The following is a 24,893-nucleotide window of genomic DNA, read 5'->3' on the forward strand; positions in this document are numbered from 1 at the left end:
GCTACATTCTATGCTGTTCAACATATAATGATTAGGAAAATCACAACACTAAATCCAGCCTTGATAATTATCTCCAACACATATACATTGATGTTTTTAAATTTATTCATAAATTAATATTTTATTTAAATTTCATTCACTTTAAATAGTACAAAAATGGTTAAAAATTTAAAAAATCAAACACCAAAATTGCCAACCCAAAGACTAAAAATTCAGTGAACTTTTATACAGAGTAGCCATTCAAAACAAGCTTGGGTAGTCACATTGAATTTTATACTTTCACTATTGAATACATTTTTATGTACTGACTTACCACCAAAAAAATGACAGAATTATAACTAGGAAAGTAATTAATACTTTTATAACTTGTATTCTTTTAAAATTGTATATTGAGTAAGCAAGCACTGCTCTCTTTCCCTATAACTAATGTATTCTATACTAAGAGGTCTAGACAGATGACTCGGTGATTAGGAGAATGGGCTGATTTTACACAATACCCAACTTGATTACAGCACCTATATGGTGGATCACAACAACCTCTAACTCCAATCCAGGGACACACACACACATACCCCACACACAAACACTCCCCACACACAAATATACATTGAAAGTTATATGTAGGAAATATTCTATATTATTAATGACAAAATAACAGCCTGTATTAGTTGCTGTTCTATTGCTGAATAAACATGAACAAGGTAAATTATAAAAGAAAGCACTTAGTTGGGGGCTTGCTTGTTTCAATGAGTTAGTTCATTATCATGATAGTGGGGAGTATTGAAGCATGCAGACAAGCATGGTGCTAGAGAAGTATATTCAAAACTTTATGTTTTGATCCACAGGCAGCAGGTAGACAGAGAGACTGGGTTTTGTGTAGGCATTTGAAAATATAAAACCTACTCCAGGGGCATGCTTTTCCTCAAAATGCCACACCTATTAATCCTCCCCAACAGTCCACTAACTAGGAAGCAACATAAAATATATGAGACTCACCACTCAGATTACCATGTACCTCAATACTTATAGGTAGTATTCTATTTTTAAAACTTACACTTTTTTATTCAATTATAAGCAATTGCAGTTAAACATGAGATTGTTAAATAAAAATAATATATGAACCATGATCAAGCATATATTTTTAGGTGACTGCTGATATGTGGGATATCAAAAATGGAAGGAGAGCATTTTACTGTTTATATACTTACTATATATACATATACTCTTTTCATCACATGCCTACTTATTCAGGCTTCCTGAATTTTGATGGTTTTAATGTCATAAATATGATGTAGGAAAATACATTCAATGCAAAACTCTTCAATTATAAAATATAATCATCTTGCCTTGTATGATTTTATTCTGGGTGTACATATGCATTTTAAATTTATATACATATGCACATCAACTGAAATTGTTCTCCTTTTTTAGGGAAGATGATTTTTCAAGTCCTTTAAGAAATAAATATGAATGTTCCCTTACCCAAACCCCAGTTGCAGAATATCAAATCTCAGAAGAATTAAAGAAAGCAAATTTTGTATTAGTTTATGAATGTGGCATTTTAAAGCAGGCATATTCAACTTGAAAACTGGAGCCCAACTGCTGGTTTAAATCAGCTGAAAATGAAATGGCAACATCTTATTGAAGTATTCATTTGATATAAGTGAACATCTTTCCTACAGGAGTAATGTGAACTCAATTTATAGGGAGGTCTAAAATGATAAGTCAGGAGCAGTGTCTAGATCAGAAGAACACATCAAAAAGTACAAAATATGGATTGTAAAACACTGAAGTATCAAAGAGATTTTGCTCTGATAGACTGGGAAGCAATCTAAAAGGCATTTGTTTCTCTGTTCATTCATCACTCATGAGCTAAGTGAGGAATAACTGAAGCTGAGATTCATTTATTTACCTATTGGCAATGAAGCCTGCCTTTCATCAAATGATCCATTTTGCTCTCACCTAGGAGGCGTTCATATCTTTGTTTCTGGTGACAGCATAATGGCATGTTCTGTTTCGATGATCTTCTATTTGTCAGAATTATTATGTTGCAGAAATTTCAAAGTCCCTGATATTAATACAATTGTATTCCAGCTATAGAAGCCACTGCTTACTTAGGTGTACAGTCCTGGGTCAGTGGCTCCAGTAAATCTTAAGGAAATCACAAGATATATCTCAGTAGTATTCTTTATCACAAAGATCTTAGCAAAAGTGAGGTTGCTAGATTTAATTTGCATAACCATGTATGTTCATGTAGTCACAAAACTCGGTTGGAGTGCAATGTAATATAATTGACAGCTGAACTTTGACTGAGGCATAAGCAGTTATGAATTGGGTTAGTATGAGATGTGAACATAAGAAATGATTTGTACCAAGATCACTGAGGCCACAGGAAATAGAAAACAAGACTGCAAGAGGCAGCATCTCTCCTGTAGTGAAGGCTGGCCTCTATCTCACTACACAGCTAAGGATGCCTTTGATATTTTAATCTCCCTGCTTCTACCTCCAAGTGCTGGGATTTAGGCATGTGCTAATACAGCGAGTTCTATGCAGTTTTGTGAGTTGAATTTAGAATTTCATATATATCATGCAATCACTATTCAGCTGAGTCACATCCCCAATCACTCTACTGTTTCATTGCCTTTTCCTGTCTCATGCATACAGTGGTGTGAATATACACATAATTATTGACTGTAGATTCTATCTCCAAGTTAGAACTAAAAAGCATTGCTTATTTTATAAAAGTCATTTCTTAATTTGTCTTTTAAATTATTAAATTGTTTTTTAAATTAGAGTCTCATAAATGAAGATATTGGCTATTTGGTTATGCATGTGAATATGTAAGTAAACAGGTAAATTGATATGAATGCACAGTTAAAAACTATATAAATTTCTTTTTCACTTTCCTACTAACAAGCAAAAAAGAAAATCTACTGTGGGGTAGAAAATAGACAAACAATTAATTTTACATCCTCTTTCATGTAACACTCTAGCTACATCCCATTCTTTCTCATCACCAAATATGACCCTATCTTAGTCTCCATTCTGCCTTACTACAGTCAGACACACAAGTGTTTACACACATACAAAAATTCTGTTTTGATGCTGTAAGCAGTGAGGTGTAGTGCTTAGTGTTTAGTGCATGTAATGTAAGAAATCTGTCTGGTTCAATTTCTGCGTCAGCTCCTTATTTATTCTTTGAACATGAACATTTAATCCCACTGCTTAGGTTTTTCTCAATGTAAAGGTATTAATTTTAACTCCCAACTCTTCAGACAAGGTCAACAATAAATAATATGATATTAATGTGGTTAAAATTATAAGGATGATGAGGTCATCCACCAGATAATCACATTTAACTCAATGATGACAACATGTATAACAGTGTCTTAGTTTCATTTCTGTTGCTATAATAAAATATCCTCTCAAAAATGATTTAGTAGAGAAAGGGTTTTGTTTGTTTTGTTATTCATTTGTTTGATTTTAGCTCAAAGTTTAAATTATAGTCCATCATATAAGAAACTTGAAGCTGCTAGTCACATCACATTCACAGTCAAGTTCTGAGAGACAATTAAATGCATGCATGCTTACTTGTTTCCAATCACTTCCAGATACTTACATACTTCCTTTGCCTAGAGAATGATGTCACACACAGTGTAGCAGTTTAATTGCATTAATCATAAACCAAGATAATTATCCACAGATATGCTCAAAAGACAATCTAATATAGACACTGAGCTCACTGAGACTCTTTCAAGGTGATGCTAAGTTGTATAAAAGCAACAATTAAAGTTGATCATCATACAGTGATTTTGAGAAAATGTATTTCCCAGTATGCTCACAACTATTGTTGATTATCTAACAATGCACTGTGATCTTCACATAGTAGTGAACTCACCTGAAGACATATTTTTCAGAACAACTGTCATTAATTTATAAGTGACTATGTATCCCCTTTAAGCATACTTACAGAAAATAAATTATATACCTAAAATATATGTGTTTATACCTAGTCTCACACACACACACACACACACACACACACACACACACATACACACACACATACACACACATACACACACACACACACACACACACACACACACACACACACACACACATATACCTAGTGACTGATTTAGTACAGCACAAATATGTTGAAAGCTTAGATATAGGGTGCAAAAATCTTTTCAAGACACTTGCTTTTGACTCGAAAATAACAAAATATGCCCAGATGAATTCAGATTCCAATTACAAATGTGGCTAATTCAATGAAAATGATGCAATACCTGTGTAGTACTTGGTGGCATAGGGTGACTTCCATACAGATTAGTTAGCACACGCTGCACTGATTGCATTCAATGTAGCCCATTTTTATATGAAAAATACCTATCACTGGGCAGCAGTGGCACACAACTTTAAACCCAGCACTCAAGAGGCAGAGCCAGGTGGATCTCTGTGAGTTCGAGGCCAGTCTAATTTACAGAGAGAGATCCAGGACAGGCACCAAAACTACACAGAGACACTGTCTCAAAAAGAACAAAAAAAGGGGGTTGGGGATTTAGCTCAGTGGTAGAGTGCTTGCTTGGCAAGCGCAAGGCCTGGGTTCGATCCTCAGCTACAAAAAAAGAAAAAAAAATGAAAGAAAGAAAAACGAAAAATACCTATCAGCGCACAATGAACAGGAAATTTCTTAAGACAAATCCAGTTCTAAATAATAATGTTGCTAATGTATGCATACCTAATTTAATATGTTCTTGTACAAATTTAACTTATTCTTCTTAAAGTAGCTTTAAAATTTTACATTTTAGTAAGAAAAAAAAGCTTCATTCTTCTAGATAACATGACAGTTGATGTATTAACTTTTGGTGTACTTTTATTTCGATGACTATTTCCTCAGGTTAAACATTTTCAATTTGTCTATATTTGACACAGAAGAACTCATACATACAAACATGAATGGGAAAAGTGACAAGATTTGTCAATGTTCCATATACCCATTAGTCTATTTTTTATTTCATACTGGAAGTGCATAATGAATGTATGTTTATTTTTGAGATGACAATTTAATTATAACATTTTTCTTCCCTTGATAGATATACTATTCATCACTTCTTAATGCATTCATTCATGTATTTTCATATACATATACATTCCCAAATTTCACTGGTTAAGTCCATATGACATTATTTGCATGCTTTTTTTCAGGAATGCCAATTTGGTACTGAAAAGTCAATTTTTCTGCTCCTTCCTTAGGAAGCTGCTGTGGATATCGCTCTGTATAAATAAAACACTGATTGGTCAGTAGCCAAGCAGGAAGTATAAGCAGGACTAAGAGAGAGGAGAATGGGGAGAAGGGGAAAGCAGGGGGGAGATACTGCCAGCCGTCGCCATGACAGGCGAGATGTAAGGTAAGCCACAAACCACGTAGCAAAGTATAGATTACTAGAAATGGGCTAAATATAAGAGTAAGAGCTAGACAATTGTAGGCCTGAGCTAATGGCCAAACAGTTTAAATAATATAAGTGTCTGTGTGTTTATTTTATAAGTGGGCTGTTGGAATAACAGGGCTTGGCCGGGGCTGTAGAGGTCTCCAACTACAGGAAGCCACCTCTCCTCTCCTCTCCTAGCTTTTCTCAGCCATCTACAGATCTTTATGTAGCATCTAGACTTCTTGGGCTTTTCCCTATCCGGTTTGGCACATTCACTGGTTTTGTACTTGTTCAGTTTCAATTTATGTGGTCATGTTAGTGAGACTTTACAGGTATATCTCCTGGTGTTACTAGGGGATACACTCTCCCAGCAAACTCCTTGATCCTCTGTCTATTCAAATATTCCTTCTCACCCTTCTGCAGTGTTACCTGAGTTGTACATGCAGAGATATTTCATAAAAGCTCACATTGGGACTGGTCTACACAACTGTGTGCTTTGATTGGTTGTGATTTTTTGTGATGATCTCAGTCTGTTACAAAGGTAAGTTTACAAAAGTAAATTAATGGTTGTAGATTCTCCTCCAAAAACCATTATTTCCCAACCACTGAGAAGTTGGCTATATTTCCAGGACCAGGAATGATATCCCTTTTTCTGAGTGGGTCTTAAGTGGAATCATAGCTGTTGGTTACCACCAAGGTGAGCATGTCAATACTGCCCCATAGGATTACTATGTAATGCTGGTTATTGAGTTCCTAGGCATCATAGTTGAGTTGGATTGTTGGTTGCCTCACTCCTTTGGAAGCTTGCCTGATGCTTTCTGGTACCATGAAAGTTATTCCTAAGGAGTGTGCATTCATGTCAGTTCTAGCTCTAGATCAAGGAATTGTTTTTAAAGTTCATGATGTCTGCAGAATTAGGGACTTTGAACATATTAAGAAATTACTGCCACCTCCAAATAAGTCCCTCAAGTGTCATTATTTTTAATGTATTCTTCATGCAACCAGTATCCCAAGTATGAGACAGTGCCAGACTAGTCATTAATAGCACAATAGTAAAACTAAGTTTATCAAAAGTGATATTACCAGAGACACACTTTGAGGATTAGCTGAAAGGGATTTAGACCCTCGAAGGCAGTAAGATGCTAAGTCTCCATGGGCTACACATCTCTTAGAAGTGGACAATTCATTCTGTCCGTCTCAGTTTTGTTCTTATTATGTTGACTGCATATTCTGGTGTTAAAGTTACTAATTTTAAGACCGTTGGAGACACATCTTTGTTTATGAGTTACATAATTTAAATCAGAAACTATGAAGTCTAATGCTTCCCTTCTTACTCCAATTAGCATGATACCTTGGATAAGTATGGAGAGAACAAACTCATAGATAAGGCATAATTGTTAATCGCTTGGGTTTTTTTTTTTTTTTCAACAGGAGTAATTGACACTGGCTTTCAGTTCATAATGATGGGAATGGTTGTGTTTATACCTGATACTGTTTGCTATTGTGTAAAGCCAGCCCTCATCAAATCATCCAAAATCCTGACCATTGTGATCTAGTCAATGGAACCCAGTCTCATGAAAGACTCCCCATGTACTTTGAAAAAGCATTTACTGTTATATCACTACAAACCCTTCCTCCCTAGTCCCTTACTCTGAGCACTGTACACAGCTCATAGATCTCTTATGGGAAGGTCACAAGTGCTGAAGTCGTACTTTGCAAAGGAGTTTTAATACAACAATGCTGAAAGCAGTGCTGTGATAATTGTCATGCGAAAATTTTTCAACAGTTTTACTGAGTTTAAATGTGAAAAAAAAAAATCACTTAGAATCAGACTCTAGAAGTTTTGATCCAGCAATTGCTAATCAAGTTGAACTGACCAGAGTTTCATTCTTATCTCACCTGAATCATTTCCCTGCTGGACTGACACTCTCAGAGATCCCTAAAAATACTCAAGATGTTAGCAGTGTGCTACATTATCAAATATTATATTGGAAAATTTCAGAACAGAAATTGAAAGTGGGTTTTCTTACCTTCTCACCACAGTTTTATCAGATAAGTTTCTTTTATTATAGATAGTGAAACCTTAAATTCCTGTGTTTTGCCAGAGTAAACTGAGATGAATATTTAGACACATATCTACTCAGTTTTTTTCCCAATTTCTATGTAATTTCTGTATCATTAATTCATGAAGAGTGATTACTAAAGAGGTGGATAACTTACTGAACAAGCTACAGGGAAAGGCAAAACAAAATAATGCTGCCTTGTTTATTTGTTTTTTAGAAAGTAAATTGCACTCTAAAATCAAGCTAACACAATTATACATCCATGAGGTTGCACACATTAATTGATCAAGATACCCAACAGTGTGGTGGCAGCTACACAAGGAACTGTGGGTTTACAGAAACTCGACAGTTTGAAAGACTTGTCACTAAGATCCCACTTTAGCTTTCCAATTTCCATAACTACTTCCAGGCAATAGACCTCTCTGACAAAATATTCTCTTGCCATTTTGTCATCACTCCACATGTATTCTGATTTCTTGTCTTTTCCAACATGACTCCCACACCACAGAGGACATTTCTTTCCATAGCAGTTGGTCAGAGTGTAAAATGTACTTACATTTGGACTCCCTGTTTTAAAGAGAATTTTCAGGCTATGAACTTGATTCAGATTGAGTGAAACTATGAGTCTAAAATTGCTGTAAATGGGATGGAACACATTTTGAGATAAAGAGTTCAAAGAACTTTGGAGAACAAGAGGTCTCCTGATGATTTCTACTGAGATATTTAACTTTTAGAAGTTTCATTAAAATTGGATTACCCAGCACAGACATGAAAGGTGTAAATAAATACTAATTATATCAGTTATTTTCTCCTTGTCTTGGCAAAATACCTAACAAAAAAGTAACTACAGGAAAGGATTCATTTTGGCTTACAGTTCATTAGGACACTGTCTATTTGTCATTTTAGAAAAGGTGTGAGTGACTTAGCAGTGGTAGTATAATTTAGCTGCTAGAAAAAAACACCAGAAAAGAGGAGGAAGCAGAGAACAGTGTGTTGGAGCCCCCTTTTCTCTTTGAAATTCCTCTGGTGACGTCAGCACATGAGATGATGCCACCTACATTCATGTGTCCTCCCTCCTCCCTGCAAACATCTCTGTAAATTCTGTGCACCCAGCCAGGTAGATCTCCTGCCTAATTCAAAACATAGATTCATCACACCCATAAAAACAAAAGGACAGTAATAGCAAGCTCATGGAGAAACATACGATAGAGATGGCTTAGCTTGTAAATGTGTAGCCCATTGTCAGTGCAAAAAGTAGCACAGGGAATTTTCAGATATAAAATCTAAGTTATAGACTCAGGTGTTTGTTTTGGAATTCAACAAGTGTGGTATGTGTCAGTTGCACATATGTTTAGAATTAGAATAAGATAATAATACAGGAAGTAATATAGAGGTTGGAGAGTTCTCTTAATAAATTTCTTTCTTCCATTAATTTCTAACCCAAAGAGACAATGATTATATTTGATGTTTGCAAAATGGTATCAAGTCTCTTTTGCATTACTTTGTAGAACAATAAAATCTTGTAGGTAGAAAATTTAGTATCAACTTATTATAATAAACTAGTGCTTAAAGGGAAAAACTTGTTTTAATCAAATGTTCTTTGAAGACTAAACAATTAAACAATTCATGTATGTTTATTATTCCTTGTTGTATTTGAGAGGTTGTGTTACTCTATTGCCCAGGTTGGCCTTGAATTCAAGAGCCCCCTGCTTCTTGATTGCTGGAATTACAGGAGTAGGTCAATAAAGCTAATTTGCCATACTATCATTATCATCATTGTCATCATCATTAGTCCTGAATCAATAATACATACCCAGAAAATGCCTTTTAGGGCTGGAGAGATGCTCCAGAGGTTAGGAGCACTGACTGTTCTTCCAGAGGTCCTGAGTTCAATTCCCAGGAACCATATGGTGGCTCATAACCATCTATAATGAGATCTGGTGTTCTCTTGTGGTATGAAGGCATACATGCAGGCAGAACACTGGATTCATAATAAATAAATGTTTACCAAAAAAATGCTTTTGTATTTATAGGATATGTTATTTCATTTTAAGATTACTGAAGTCTTGTGATACAGGAATATGATCAATTAATCTTATGAGTTCTGTGTTTTCTATTTGTTTTAAAGCTGGGAAAGGAGAAACAAAGAATTGGGGAAATATTTTAGCAACTTCTTCTGCATCTCCCATCTATTAAAGGAAAATTTGCCTCAGAAATAGTAAGAGTTATTTCAGGGTGAGAAAGCAGAGTGAGGAAAAGGTCACAGCATTAGTACTTTGCTTCTTCAGACTCAGAAACACTGGAGTTTACTTCTTCCCAATGATTATGAAAGCAGGGCTCTTATCAAGTAGCCTTGGGCAAATGTTGAAACTAGGTACAATAGCCTTGAGTGAAAAGCCTTCTCTTGCTAAAAACTCCACTTCCCTCAGGAGCAGTTACTTTTGTTAATTCCCTTGTACAAAAACTCTTTGTAAGAAAGGATTTGATCTCAGTCATTCACAGCCCAGAATAAATAAGAATCAATGTGCTACTTCTCAAAGTACTTGTATTTTTAGCTTCCAGTGATATGGTGAATAAAATACTATCTGTTCTTATTGATGGTATGTCAGGCATCAGCTTTGCAGAGGAAGAGATATTTTGCAGGAATAAGTTGTCTTTAATGTATGATATTAAGCCAGAAAGAAGGAATTTGATGGACATCATTGTACTCTTAATACAGTCTTTCATGTGCCCATAAATAGGCTTTGAATTTTACCTTAATAACCAGAGATCAATTCAATCTTTTAAGAGATGATTAAACCCAACTTACTATTTTTATTTAGTATTATTGAAATATGAGATTCTAAAAAAGACTGAGTTGTAAATGGAATGAGTCAGCTGACCCCATTTGTAAATAGAGTGATACATACCATAATGGTGGTGCTGATAGTTAGAATACAGTTGTAAGTAAAGAACAGTTCTTCCAAAGAGGAGTTGTTGAATTGAAGTGACTAGTAGAAAAAAGTAACTGTTAGGGATCACAGAGTGACAGTTCAGTGAATAAAACACACTATCCATGTAAACCTGATGACTGACTTGAATTCTACCCTTTACCTTATATTAAAAGCCAACTGTTACAGCAGGGTGCTTCTATTATCCCAATGTTCCTATCTCAATGTAGGAAGCAGAGGCAAGAGAATCACCCAGAAGCTCAAGGTGCATCTCCATCTCAAAGACATCTGCCTCCCAAACATGAGAACACCCACAGAGATGTACAGACACATACTCTTACTTAAAAGTAAATAAATAAATGTCACTGTTAGATGAAAGTGAGAATTGATTGCTGATACTTATTACACAACATTAAGAGAAGAAATGCATGGTACTGGGTCTGTAAAAGAAATATTAAAAAGGAAAAGAGAAAGAGAGGGAGAGAGAGAAAGAGAGAGAGACAGAAAGAGAGGAGAGATCCATAATTAGTATTAAGTAATTTATTATTTACTAATGTAAAAACTAACCAAAAGAATAAACTATATTAACTAATTCCTTTTTTCAACTGTGAACGTCAACTTTCTTTGAAGAAAATTGTTTATTAAAAGTGGCCAGCCATTGAAACACAGCACGTTTCCTCTACTGAACACATAGTGATAGCATAATCTCATGACTCAAGCACCTATTTCAAACAACAACAACAACACATTTGACTAAAAGAAAGCTACAGAAGGAACAAACAAACTGATGGAATTTTTAAATAGTTTTATATTTTTATATGTGTTTGTATATGCCTGTATGTATTTTGTGCATTATGTATATGCAGTGTCGGTACCCTGGAACTAGAGTTGTAGATGGCTGTGAGTCTCAATATAGGTCCTAGGAACCTTGGGAACAGAAGCTAGAGCTCTTACCCACTGAGTCAACCACCTCTCCAGTCCCAAATTAATAGAAATTAAAAGCCAGTATACATTTTAACATATGGAAATACTCCACATAGGGTCTGGCAGTTTCAGCATAAAGCGGTATTCCTAGTTTTACTTTAGTGGCTGCATTGATTCTGACTTCTGTGTCAAAGGCTGTATTTATGATTGGCTCTCTTTTATTCATATAAAAACATTTCTCCACATTCAGAATTAATATCAAGTAAAATATTCATGTGCAGAAGTGAATACTGTGTATATATAACATATAGCATACACATGTGCAAACATGCCATGTATACATACTTTCAGAAATAATTAGAAAGGAACTGTCAGGAGGCACACTGAAGGCAGTTTTCTTGACTTTTACTTTCCTTTGACTGGTTTATGTGTGATCTACATTTGGTGGCAGAAAAGTTCATAAAGAGCTATTTTCAAAATCCACAATACCTTTCTATATAAAGAATATAACTTGTAGGAAATCCCATAAAACTAGAATATTCTGAAAAAAAAAGAGAAAGGGATTTACTGAAGACAAATACACCCATGGGTAACTTTCCAGTATTTCATTTGATGGTTATCCATTTCAGGAAAATTTGGTTTCTCATCCAACATTGATATTTTCCTATAGTATTATATACAATGAGGAAATTAACCTTCAGTTGTACTTACCTTTAATTGCCCTGTAAATGATCATTTTTGTCTTGTAAATAAACACTAAGTATTTAGGGGATGCCATATTGCACTTCAAAAACTTAAAAGTACATATTAGTGGTGGGATATCTACTGAATTTTAATAGATGTTGATATTTTATATTTATATATTTAATAATAGAGGATGACAAAGGCAGAAAAATGAGAAAAAGGAAAAAAAGGAAAAGGAAAGAAAAATAAGTCTATGTAAAATAAAAGTACCGATATATTTCAAGTTCTAGCCGGTATCTCAAAGCTTTCTGATGCATTTTTAGAAAAATACATAATACACTAGTGTGCAATAAATTCATTTGTGTATAGTTTCTTGTGACATATATATGATACATTTGAAGAAGAATATGATTTATCTCTATATTTGTGAAAAGAATACTGAAGTCTGATTATTGAGATAGTATTAGTAAGTCAGTAGTGATTTAAAGCATTTACTTTTTAAAATGAGTGGATGTAATATTTTAATCACTCCACAAAACCCCTTTAAAAGAAAATATAAATGCTAAGACATGTTTTATCATTCAACCCATTGAAATATATATGTATATATAATATATGCATAAATATTAAGATACAGAATTTGTCTGGAAGCTGTTGCTTGATTTTGAACTACACAACAACCCTGTTCCTAAAAATATGTGAAAATAATTTCTTCAGAATCATGACCACATGTCATAATTTATTAGTAAAATCAAGTAACCAACAGGTACAGATACATCAACAAAACACTCCTGCAGAAGATGGGGCAAAAAGATGGTAGAAGTCAGAGAGGATCAGAGAGTTTTATGTGAGGTTATGTCTCCTAGTACTGTCTGGAGCAACACCCATAAACTCTCACCAAAATGAACACCTTAATATGAGATGAACTAGTATAGTACCAAGAGACCTGCCCAAGTGGATGAGGAAGGCCATAAGGACTCAGCCTTAGACAAAGAAAAGCAAGCAGCTAAAGCAGACTGAGTGGGAGAAATTGTCTTCCCTAGGGAAGGGCACACCATTTTTATTTTCTGCTATCAAATAGTCAATCCTAAAGACACACATACAAATAACATTGTACAGACTGATGAGGAAATGCTGTGAGAAACACACATATACAAGTAACCTACAGACTGAGGAGGGGATGCTGTGATGAAGACACACATACAAGTAACATACACACTGAGGAGGTAAGGCAGTGATGAAAACACACATACATGTAACATATAGACTGAAGAGGGAAAGCTGTGATGAATACATACATACACATAACATATAGAGGGAGTCAGGGAATGCTGTGATTAAATATAATCTCAAAAAATAAGGAAAATACATTTTAAAACTAACTATCTCTACTAAGTTCATAGGATTATTTCAATTTTTTTTAAATTTGAGTTGCAATTAATTCCTGCTAAATAAGAGACCATCAGTTTTCTCCGATAATGTGTCACCAAGTATATCAATCACACTCCATTGGAGACATCCCAGGAGTAATTGATCCACTTGTTTGTTTTTTGGTATGTGTGTGTGTGTGTGTGTGAATGCTTTTTGTTTTGTTATTTTTATCCTACTTTTATTAGTTTTTTTTTTTTTCATTTTACATACCAATCCCAGTTGCCTCTCCCTACACTTCTCCCATTCCCCACCTCCCCCCAACCCACCTCCATCCTTTCCTCAGGGACAGTAAGGCCTCCCTTGGAGTGTCAACAAAGTCTGACATAATAAGTTAAGGCAGGACCAAGCCCCTTCTCCCTGTGTCAAGGCTGATCAAGGTATCTCACTCAAGGGAAGGTGTTCTGAAAAGCTATTTCATGCTCCTGGAATAAGTTGATTCCACTGCCAGAGGCTCCCCAAACATATCTAGCCACATAACTGTCACCCACATTCAGAGGGCTTAATTTGGTCCCGTGCATGTTCCTCAGCTGACAGGCCAGAGTCCATGAACTCCCACCAGCTTGGGGCAGCTGTCTCTGTGATTTTCCCCATCAGGATCTTGACCTCACTTGCTCCTGTCATCCCTCCTCCCTCTCTTCAACTGAAGTCTAGGAGCTCAGCCCAGGGCTTGGTTGTGGATCTCTGCATCTGCTTCCATCAGTTACTGGATGTAGGTTCTATGATGACAATTAGGGTAGTCACTGATTTGATTATAGGGGAAGGTAAGTTCAGGTACCTTCTCCATTACTGATAGGAGTCTTAGCTGATTTCATCCTTGTGGATTTCTGGGGATTTCCCTAGCACCAGGTTTCTCCTTAACCCCCTAATGGTTCCCTCTGTCAAGATATCTCTTTCATTGTTCTCCCTCTCCATTCCTTCTTCCATTCCGGTATCCCGTTCCCTTTTGTTTTTTTGTTTTGTTTTGTTTTGTTTTGTTTTGTTTTGTTTTGTTTTTAATCTTATTTATTTTCTTGCTTTTTTTTTTTTTTTTACTTACTTTGATTTTTAGTTTTGTTGTTTTTCCTATTTTTGTTTGGATTTTTGAGGAAGAGAAAGAAAGAAAGAACATGGGGTTGGGTGAGTGGGAAAGTAGGCAGGAGATGGGAGAGAGGAAAGAACATAATCAAAACATAGTATATGTAAAAACATTTAAAACTTTTAAAGGGTGAAAATGTGTTAAAGCCTATCTTTGGTCTTAGAGAAAATAACCAGTCTTCATAGTGCTTTGTGTTTTCCTTGAGAATTGGAGTTAGAACCACAGAACCTCCATGGGAACTAGGTGCAGCAGGAGACAGTGAAGACAAGACATTTAGAAAATCATCTAGTTCCAGTTACAGGGACAGAGTCTTAAAATAATAAAGTTTAGAGGAATAATGAAAAACATCCAGTATTCACCTGCAGCCTCCACTCACACATGCACACTAGTGCACACTGAGCTCACACACATACACACACGCACATGCACACTTACTTAAACATGTGCATAATACCCACAAACTTTCCCATATTCTCTTATAATTTATATGGTAAACATATCTTTATAGGATCCATCTCATTAGTATATGAAGTGCGCTCACTCTTACCACAATGAAAACTTTTTGAACAAGTCAATCCATACATCAACCCTTGACAACTGTCTTGTATTAAGAAACAAACTTAACAGATCCTGCCTGGGGGTCTTGTATGTGTCTAGATTTTTTTGTTGATTTTTTTAACAATTAAAAAATCTTTATTGTAAAAATGTCACAAATAAACATTATCACAAATTGAAATTAGATTCAAAGACTGCATGCAAGCAGAGTGAACTTCTCACTATCAGTTTGGAATGAAAGCTGTGGATCTTTTATGATATTAATAGTAGATATTTAGAGATGAATGCTAGACAAATGTGTAACTTAAACAAGAAATATAGTATCATAACAATTATAGTTATTAATACTTTAAATATTTATATTATCTAGTATTTGTAGCTGTATTCTGCTAATACCCCTTATATTCTGTTAACCCTCTGAAAGTGACTAGTCTGGCTATGACTGGTTATCAGAGTTCACCATTTAATTCATATAGTTTGGCCAATCTTTGGGACTGCTGAATTGACTATCATTCTCCACTGGCTTTAATAACAAGCATGGTGATACTAAATGATACTCTGAAAAATCTAACATATCCCAGCTGTATTATTTTACACCTCTACTGCGAAATGGCATCCCAAGCTCCCTTGGTGGTCAGAATTGATGATTCTGGGTTGGGGATTTAGCTCAGTGGTACAGCACTTGCCTAGCAAGTGCAAGGCCCTGGGTTTGATCCTCAGCTCAAAAAAAAAAAAAAAAAACCCAGAATTGATGATTCTGTCAGCACAGTAACTCATTTGTTCTTCCTGCTGATCTCAGGGCGAAGTGCAACCATTGTCAGTCTCCTTGAAGGATGATTCTCAATGCTGAGTCAAGATCACCAAGCAGTTGAATAAAAGGTCAGAGTGACAAGAAGTCTAACCTGACTGCCCCACTGGACACAACCTGCACATGTCCAGTGCCTCCAGTCCCTCTGCCAAACAGCAACATAGATTTCATAATATATGCCTTACTTGCTTATACTGCATAATATCGAACAATCCACAGCAGACATTAGTTTTCTGATTTACTTCTGAAGTCCTGTGTAGATGCTAAATGGCACACATTTGACTTATGGTTTAGATGGATCATTTTCCATAAATCAAACACATTCATGCAAATCTATTCCTACCTTTCCCATTCAGTCAGCAGTCATCTTTTACTTAGTCTATCATAATCTCATCCTAACTGGGTTTCATAGTAACATCTTGGCCTCTAGTCTGAACTCCCCATGGATTCCTGTCTCCTCTGTTGTTATCGAATACTCAATAGCTTTCTCCCCACAGGATTAAAGACTTCTTCATGCCTCAGGCTGAGAGAATTACTTTCACCAATGGTATCTTACTTACAACCTGGAACCACATGTATTGCTTAAGAAACACACAACGATAACTGTCTTCCTTGGAACAAACTTCAAATTTGTCTAGCTCTATCCTTAAAGCACAATTCTGAACTAGTACATAATTTTGATCTTTTGTTTACAGGAATTAGACTGTATTTTCTTGTATATTCAAATGTACATAAAGAATAGGTCCTTACATGTAGGGTTTAAAATTAGAATAAAAGACTGATAGTCATTGAGGAGGTTTCTGGAACCGAGGTCAAAGCTGTCACCAAAATATCAGCCTGAGGCTCCAAAGCAGGAAGTTAAAAAAATAATATTACTCAGTCTCTATTAAAAACCCAATGCCATCTCACCCTGAAGCCCTTGTCAATCTCAGCAATCAGTGAGATGGATTTCAACCATCATCATTAACAGCAGTGATGCCTAAAAGAAATCTCCCAGCAGTTCTTGGACCTCATGTCCATCACACCCTCTCACCACTGCATCAGGGAAATAATGGCATCTTTCCCTTACTCAACCTTGCAAAATGGTGCACTGCAGCCAGACCATCATCCATCCCCACAGAGGGTCCTGCGGAGTCTACACTCTGGTCAGCAATGCAGGATAAGTCTGAAGAGTGGCTGACAGGGGTGCAGTCTCATGACTGAGGGTAGGAAACAGACACTGCATAAGGGAAATAGCATTTTTCCTCACTCCTGTAATTTCCTTCAAAAATATTGTTTTTCTTTATTTAATTTCTTTTATTATTGTCTTTCTACCTTAACCTATGAATAAATCATGGATGAATCTGAGATTTAGCACCCATAAGGCATCTAACTGACTCATCTGATCCCAGCTGTTGCAAAAGCTGTACAGCACTTCTGTAAGACAACATGTCCTCAAGGAAGTGTTTGATTTATCTAAAATACTAATGAAACTGTGTCCTAGAACCTGTTCAAAATTTCCTTTTCCTTTAAAATAAGCCATCATATCAGAATAAAGATCATGCTTTCTTCTGATAACACTTTCATTTTCTTAGAGGAGTTTGGCTTCTTGTTAACATGGCAGCAAGTGTGGATGCTAAGAATTATAACTGCAGAAAAAGTAAGTTTGCTGATAACTACTTAGAATAATTAGGTTAAACACACACCTGCTGGACCATTTCACTTTCTCCTCTCAGACAGAAAGTTTACCTCATGTTATATTAATTTCTATATATTAATTACTCAGTAGTTAAATGTTCAGAGAACTAAGTAAACTGAATAGGTTATTTGCTGTGGATATCGCTCTGTATAAATAAAGTTCTGATTGGCCAGTGGCCAGGCAGGAAGTATAGGCGGGACAAGAGAGAAGAGAGTTCTGGGAAGTAGAAGATTGGAGAGAGACAGTGCCAGCCGCCGCCATGAAAAGCAATGTGTAAAGACACTGGTAAGCCACAAGCCATGTGGCAAAGTATAGACAAACAGAAATGGGTTAATTTAAGATAGAAGAAGTAGATAACAAGAAGCCTGCCACGGCCATACATTTTCTAAACAATGTAAGTTTCTGTGTGCTTTCTTGGTTGGGTCTGAGCGACTGTGGGACTGGCGGGTAAGAGAGATTTGTCCTGACTGGGCCAGGCAGGAAAACTCTAACTACAGTTATTAAATATGATTGAGCAGTTAAAAATCCCTTATGCATTTTGAAGTCACCAGAAATTGATACCCACCTTTAATAGTTGCCGAGAAATCCTGTCATTAGATGAAAATCATTATTCCTCAGTGCTCATGGGAATCTAAAAGGTTATTAATATATTACATATTTCATTATGGAGAACATTTACCACCATGCATGGCTGCCCTTCCAGTGTCTTTAAGTAATTTGCACTGAAAATTAAAATATCTTTGATTAGAAACCTCTCCACTGATGTAAACACACTTCTCTACTGGGACAAAAGGTCCCCTTAGTCACTGTCCTTGCCCCAGTTTTAAATCACTGCCCCATGTGCATTGACAATAGCGGGTCAGTGTGCTTTTGTTGCCCAATTACAAGTACAGCAGTTTATTGGGTTAAAAAATACAGCATAATACTTCTTGGATACCTCAGTCCTTTCATAAAAGACATACAAATAATGAATGGTGAGCACTCATACACACACACACACACATACACACACACACACACACACACACACACACACACACACATACATTTCCATGTGTGTATATAGCAAATAAGGATTTTTTATTACCATGTGGATATTAATTTCTTATATAAATGTAAAACATTGCATTTACATTATTACAACAATAACACAAAAGTCTCATATACATGCAATGCAACTAATACTTCATCATCATGAATCAATAGATAGCTAATGGCCACTTTCCATGTCTCAAGGTAGAACATCACTTAGTGTATACATAAACCATTATTTTAGCAATATTTCTAGTTTTCTATGCAGATTGAGGTACTCACTGACAATCAAGAATTTTTTGTAATTTTATTTTGTTACATTTGCACAGAAAATTTCAGTACATTTGTATATTGATAATTCTGTCTCTATAGCCCAATGGGATTGTACGTGAGAAAATGCACACATCAATACATATATGTGTAAAACCTAAAGGCATCACCTTCATACAGTGGCAAAAAGTTAGACATCTTTACCATGGTGTTTATCAGAAACTTATTTGTGTCACTCTGCAAAAATTCATGCATTTCTTTAGTAATTCAGTGTGCCCTTTCAGTTCTAGATGGGATAATGATTAATACATAATGTCAAAAATAGTTGGGTACAGACATTTCTGCATGTCCCTGGCTGTGACTATGATGTGAAATGACAGAGCTCTAACAAAGAAGAAAGCACGTCTCTCTGATTAAATCCCCCATGGTTCCTATGAAGGGTATTGGGTATTAGTATGAGGGGACAAGCCATCACAGCAAAACAAGTTTTAATTACAAACTTTCAGTCATAAAAGGTGAAAGTATTGTGCAGCCTTAGCTCATTTGATTGTTTTATGAGCTTATGTTCATATCACTATGTAAATAACTAAGGGTGCTAATATCATACAAACTCTATGAATTAAACTGTGCAATAGGTCTTGCCTTTTTGACAGCATTATGATGGTATGAGAAAAGGTGTGATGCTTTGGAACTCACTGGAGTGACCTTTCCAGGGGTGTGAATTCCAAGTTGCCTCTTATAATTATATCTGATGGCTAAACAGATATTACACATGAAGAAATTAAATGTAAATAAAGGTGATGCAGATTTTGCACAAAAATTAAATTCTTCATGGCATTCAATTTCATAAAAGAGTAAAAGAATTAAACTTCCAGAATAAGACACACGAAAATGAAAAATCATGAGTGGGAATCAGGACTAGAAAAGATGTGATAAGAGAATCATGTCTGTTAATTTGTTGGAACATAAAACCATTATGAACAGTAAGCGTGTAAATCATCAAGTTCTCAACAAGTGCATGATGGCTACATTGTGCTGTATCACTCTAATATGGTTTCTTGTCACATTTACTTTTACAAGGAATGTACTTATCTTTCTGAATACAGTTTTGATCTTGGTGAAGAAGACACATGCCATTTCCTATGTGGATGTCTCCCAAGTGCAACTGGCTTATAAGTGTTATGTGATTCCTGATCTTTTAAAGAAGTAGTGAATAAAGTCTTTCTTAAATTGTTACCCTCATGCAAGGAGAATATTGTTGAACATAAGTATATCCTTTGACTTTAAAAATAATTTTAGGGGGTTGGGGATTTAGCTCAGTGGTAGAGTGCTTGCCTGGCAAGCACAAGGCCCTGGGTTAGATCCTCAGCTCAAAAAAAAAAAAAAAAAAAATTAGTTAGAAGTTATTATTAGTTGGATTTTGCAGGGTAAATAGTGATAACATTATACTAAACTAAAATCTCAAGGCCTTGTCACTTCAGACAGAGTTTCTGGCCTAGGAATATCTGACTAAACTGAAATGTCAGATTGTTTTAATTCTTAAAATCAACTTGCCACAATTTAGAAACACTTGATTCTGCAGTTTTACCTGAATCTAACCCTGCTTGTCTCCCTGGATGCAGGGAGAACCACCCTGACCTTCCACCCTGAGTGTGGGAGGCACCCTCTGTACAGTCCAGACCAATAGGGTGTGGAAGGAAAAAGCTCTCTGGCAATTTCATCTTGCCACCAAATTGATTTTCATTGTTGCTACTAATGCTGATTCCTTTGCTGACTTCAGAACTATCATTTTCAGGGTTCCATCAAGGATTAGGAACCATGTCTCCAGGGAGATTGTAAGTTCTTAAAGTAAGAATGATACTACAGAGGCCATCATCCTTGTGGACTGAGCATTCTGGGTTGTTGCCCACCTGTTCCCAGTGAAAGAAGCTGACTGTGGGTCTCCTTCAACTTCTGAGACCCCAAGCCTACAGGACTGAGTAACTACTGGGTTCTCCACCTCAAGTTGCGATTCAGCTGTTAATATTTTAATGTAAACTGATTTAATAAATTCAATACATTGATTCTGTTCTTCTAGAGAATACAGGACCTTAATATATGGAAAAAGACAAAAAGAAGAAGACAGCAAGCATGGCACACTCAGTAAGACATCACCCTCAGTGTAGGCCACATTGGATCACTAATAATAAAACATGGCTATCTAAAGTGTGAAAAAAATAATAAATATAGACGTTGTAAAACAAAAATGTGTGGGTGGGGATTTAGCTCAATGGTAGAGCACTTGCATAGCAAGCGCAAGGCCTGGGGTTCGATCCTCAGCTCAAAAAAAAAAAAAAATCAGAAAAAAAAATGCTAAGTTGTATCATGGGACAAACTTTTCCCAGGGAGATGCACCTTGCACATCTCACCCCAGAAATGGAACTATGAGAAATCTCACCAAAGTCCAACTTACTGAACCAATACATTTTTATTGTGGTTACAAACTAGAGTCGAGGTGAAGGGTTACTTACTGGAGTAGGGAAGAGTCAAAAGCAGCTGCATCACTGGAAAGCCGGCTCGAACACAGATGGCACTCATGAAAGCAGCGTCCCTGGAGCGCTCTGCACAGCCTGCTGGCAGCTCAGTGTGTTGGAGAATCTCTTCTGGCAGGAGGCTGGTCAGCATCTCCTCCCCCAGAACTGAGAGGCTAGTGAAAACGTGTAAGTTTCTCCTTTTAGAGAAATGTGACGTTTTCTATCTGCTTCTAGATGTAGAGTCAGGAGAAAATGCTATACAACTAGTACAAACTGATACTTTTTCTTCCTTCTGAATTTCTCATGAAAGTTAGGTGTGGTGAATATTTTATCTGTGTCCTCCAATAAAGCTTATATGAGGATCAGAGGAAAAAGCAGCCACTATATTAAACATAGAAGTCAGGCAATGGCAGCACATGCCTTTAATCCTATCACTCAGGAGGCAGGGATCTGTCTGGATCTCTGTGAGTTCAAGGCCACAATGGGGACAGAGCCAGACGTGGTGGTACATACTTTTAATCCCAGCACTAACTATAAATATCTGGAGGTCTGTACAGACGGACAGAAAGTGACAGAGCTGGGCAGGAAGAGGAAATGAGATGGCAGAACAGAAAGGCATATAGGTGTGGGTATACAGGAAATGGGTCTCTTTGGAAGCTGTGGAGTTAGTGAGGTGAGGTTACCTATGGCTTTTCTTATTCCTCTGATCTCTCAGGTTTTAACCCCAATATCTGGCTCCAGGATTTTTATTTAATAAGACCTTTTAAGATTCATGTTACAGTTAGGCCTATTTATTATTTTTCTAATCACTCAAAATTTTGAAATGTGTAGTCCAACGTACTGATCTCAGCCACAGGGAGGCTGGGTCAGGAAGGAAAGCAAAAGGTCCCTTGAGCTACACAGTGAGCACTTGTCTCAAGAGCCAAAACAGACCAACCAATCCCAAAGCAGAAACAAGTTTCTTTATTAAAGATTTCTCCCAAATGTCTGTCAAGTGCATACAACATTGCAACCCAAGTTGTCATCTGCAAAAGTGACATCTAAGAATTGTGAAGAGTCTTGGTAAGGGCTGTTTGAGAATCTAGAGACACCATAGCTTAATCAGCGACATTGTGTGCTTGCTCATGGCAGCCTTGTCTTACTCCTGGCCCTCAGAGTCAAGGCAATCTTGAAGCATTCTTGCAGCCATGTGCCATAAAGTGAAAGTCTTACAGAAGTGAAATAACCAATGACGATGCATATTAACACAGAGTGAAAAGAAGGCTATAAAGTGGATAATGCAAAACCCCACTGAACTCAAGCTCAGTCTTTCGATATTAATAACACAAATTTGCTTCTTAATAAACTGTCTCGGTGTCTTTTTTTCCAGTCTGAGAATCTCATTACAGAGCTACAAAATTAAAATGTGTAGAGTTTTCCTAATAATTAAGTAAATTCTGATTTACTTATTTAAATTTGTGACTCTGTATAGGGCAGTATTCATAACTTTTGGTTGAATGTGTAGGGCCACAGGTTAGAAATACCTGATTAATGCTTTAAAAATAATGAACTGAAGGTATCTCTCAATATTTTTATTTTTAAAAAGTATAGAAAAATACTAAATATGAGTCTTCTTAAAATTTTATTTAATTAACATTTTTTTTTCATTTATTTTGCATACTGACCACAGTTTCCCCTCCCACTGGCCCCTACCCCTGCCTCCCATCGATGTCCCTTCCCTCCCACTCCTCCTCAGTCTAGAAACAGGCCTCCCCCTCCCGTGGGCTCAAACAGTGCAGGGAATATGAAGTTGAAGCATGATCAAGCTCCTCCCCTTGTGTCAAGACTAGGCAAGGTAATCCAGCATAGGGAACATATTCCCCCAAGATAGCTAAGCACCAGAGACAGGGCCTGATCACTGCTAGGAGCCTTACAAACAGACCAAGGTATATAACTGTCATACACATGCAGAGCGCCTAATTTGGTCCCATGCAAGCTCCCTCACAGTTGCTCCAGAGTCTGTGAGCTCCCCAGAACTCAGATCAGGTATCCCCATGGGTGTCTCTTCCATGACCATGACCCCCCTGGCACTTACAATTTCTCTCCCCTTTCGTTCTTAGTGCAGGCTAGACTTGGTGTGGATCTCTGCATTTGCCTCCATCAATTACTGGATAAAGGCTCTTTGATGACAATTAGGGTAGTCACCAATCTGATTACAGTAGATGGCCAGTTCAGGCACTCCCTTCACTATCCTAGTCTTAGCTGGTGTCATCCCTGTGGATTCCTGTGAATTTCCCTGGCACCAGATTTCTCCTAATCCTGAAATAAAACTGAACAAGAACTGTTTGAGATATCTAGTGTGTCCTCTGCTATATGTTTTCCTGTAGTCACTTAATAATAAGTAAGCACTTACTTTTATGTCTTATGAAAACAATTAAAATGATGGTTTTGTTAAATATATAACTTATATTAAGCAGCCCTTCTTAAAAAGAAAGGTAAGTGATAATTATGAATATACAAACATGTAGCTGAAGTTTTTCTGTGTCCCATCTGCTCCACAGATGCTTAGACCAAATAAATGCACAGAGGCTTATATTAATTACAACTACGTGGCCATAGCTCAAGCGTTTTGCTAGCTCTTATATCTTAAATTAGCCTATAACTATTAATCTATGTATAGTCACATGTTCCATGGCTTTACCTCTGTCCTGTTACATGTTGCTCCTTGGGCTGGTGTCTCTTTCTTGCCTTCTTCCCATCTCTCTTTTTGAACTTCTCTCCTGCCTCTAAGCTGGCTTGCCATAGGCCAAAAGACTTTATTTATCAAACAATCAGAGAAACACATATTCGCAACCTACAGAAAAACTTTCCACAGCATAAACATTTATATGGCATTCTATTTTTTTTTTTACAGTAAGCAATAGATCAGCTCTCTCTGGATTTAAAAAAAAAAACATACAAAAATGAATATTTGCTATTTGAAATTGTGACTACTAAGTTCTTTAGTCTGTCTTCATTTTAACCAAATTGTTCAAGAAAGAATATGGGACTTGAAACTTAAAATACTCCAAAGGCTGATATAATGTGCTGAACCAGCCAGTTCCCAGTTGTCTCTCCTGCCACTCTCTGGAAGCTACAAGATATTAGCTCTCAGTAGGAGCACTTTGGGATTATGGGTAATCCTATCATTTTAGATTTGATATCTTAAGCATTGCAGATTTCTTGGGTTGGATGTGGTAAATGGCAAATCATGTGCAAGTGTTCTGTGTGCAGAAAATAAAACATAGATTGCACATTATTCAGTGTTCTAAACATACATAAGTGGTGAGTTAATTTCATCAATCATGTTACTTTTTCCATATTAAAATAACCCAGGTTATTTTACTTTAATTCTGACTGAAATCACTTTGTATTAGTTGAGTAATCCTTTCTTTAAATCTATCTGCCTCCTCTAATCCATGTATTTGTGTGTGTGTGTGTGTGTGTGTGTGTGTGTGTGTGTGTGTGTGTGTGTGT

The sequence above is a fragment of the Onychomys torridus genome, chromosome 11 (genome assembly GCF_903995425.1).
Source record: "Onychomys torridus chromosome 11, mOncTor1.1, whole genome shotgun sequence".
In the NCBI taxonomy this organism is placed as follows: Eukaryota; Metazoa; Chordata; class Mammalia; order Rodentia; family Cricetidae; genus Onychomys; species Onychomys torridus.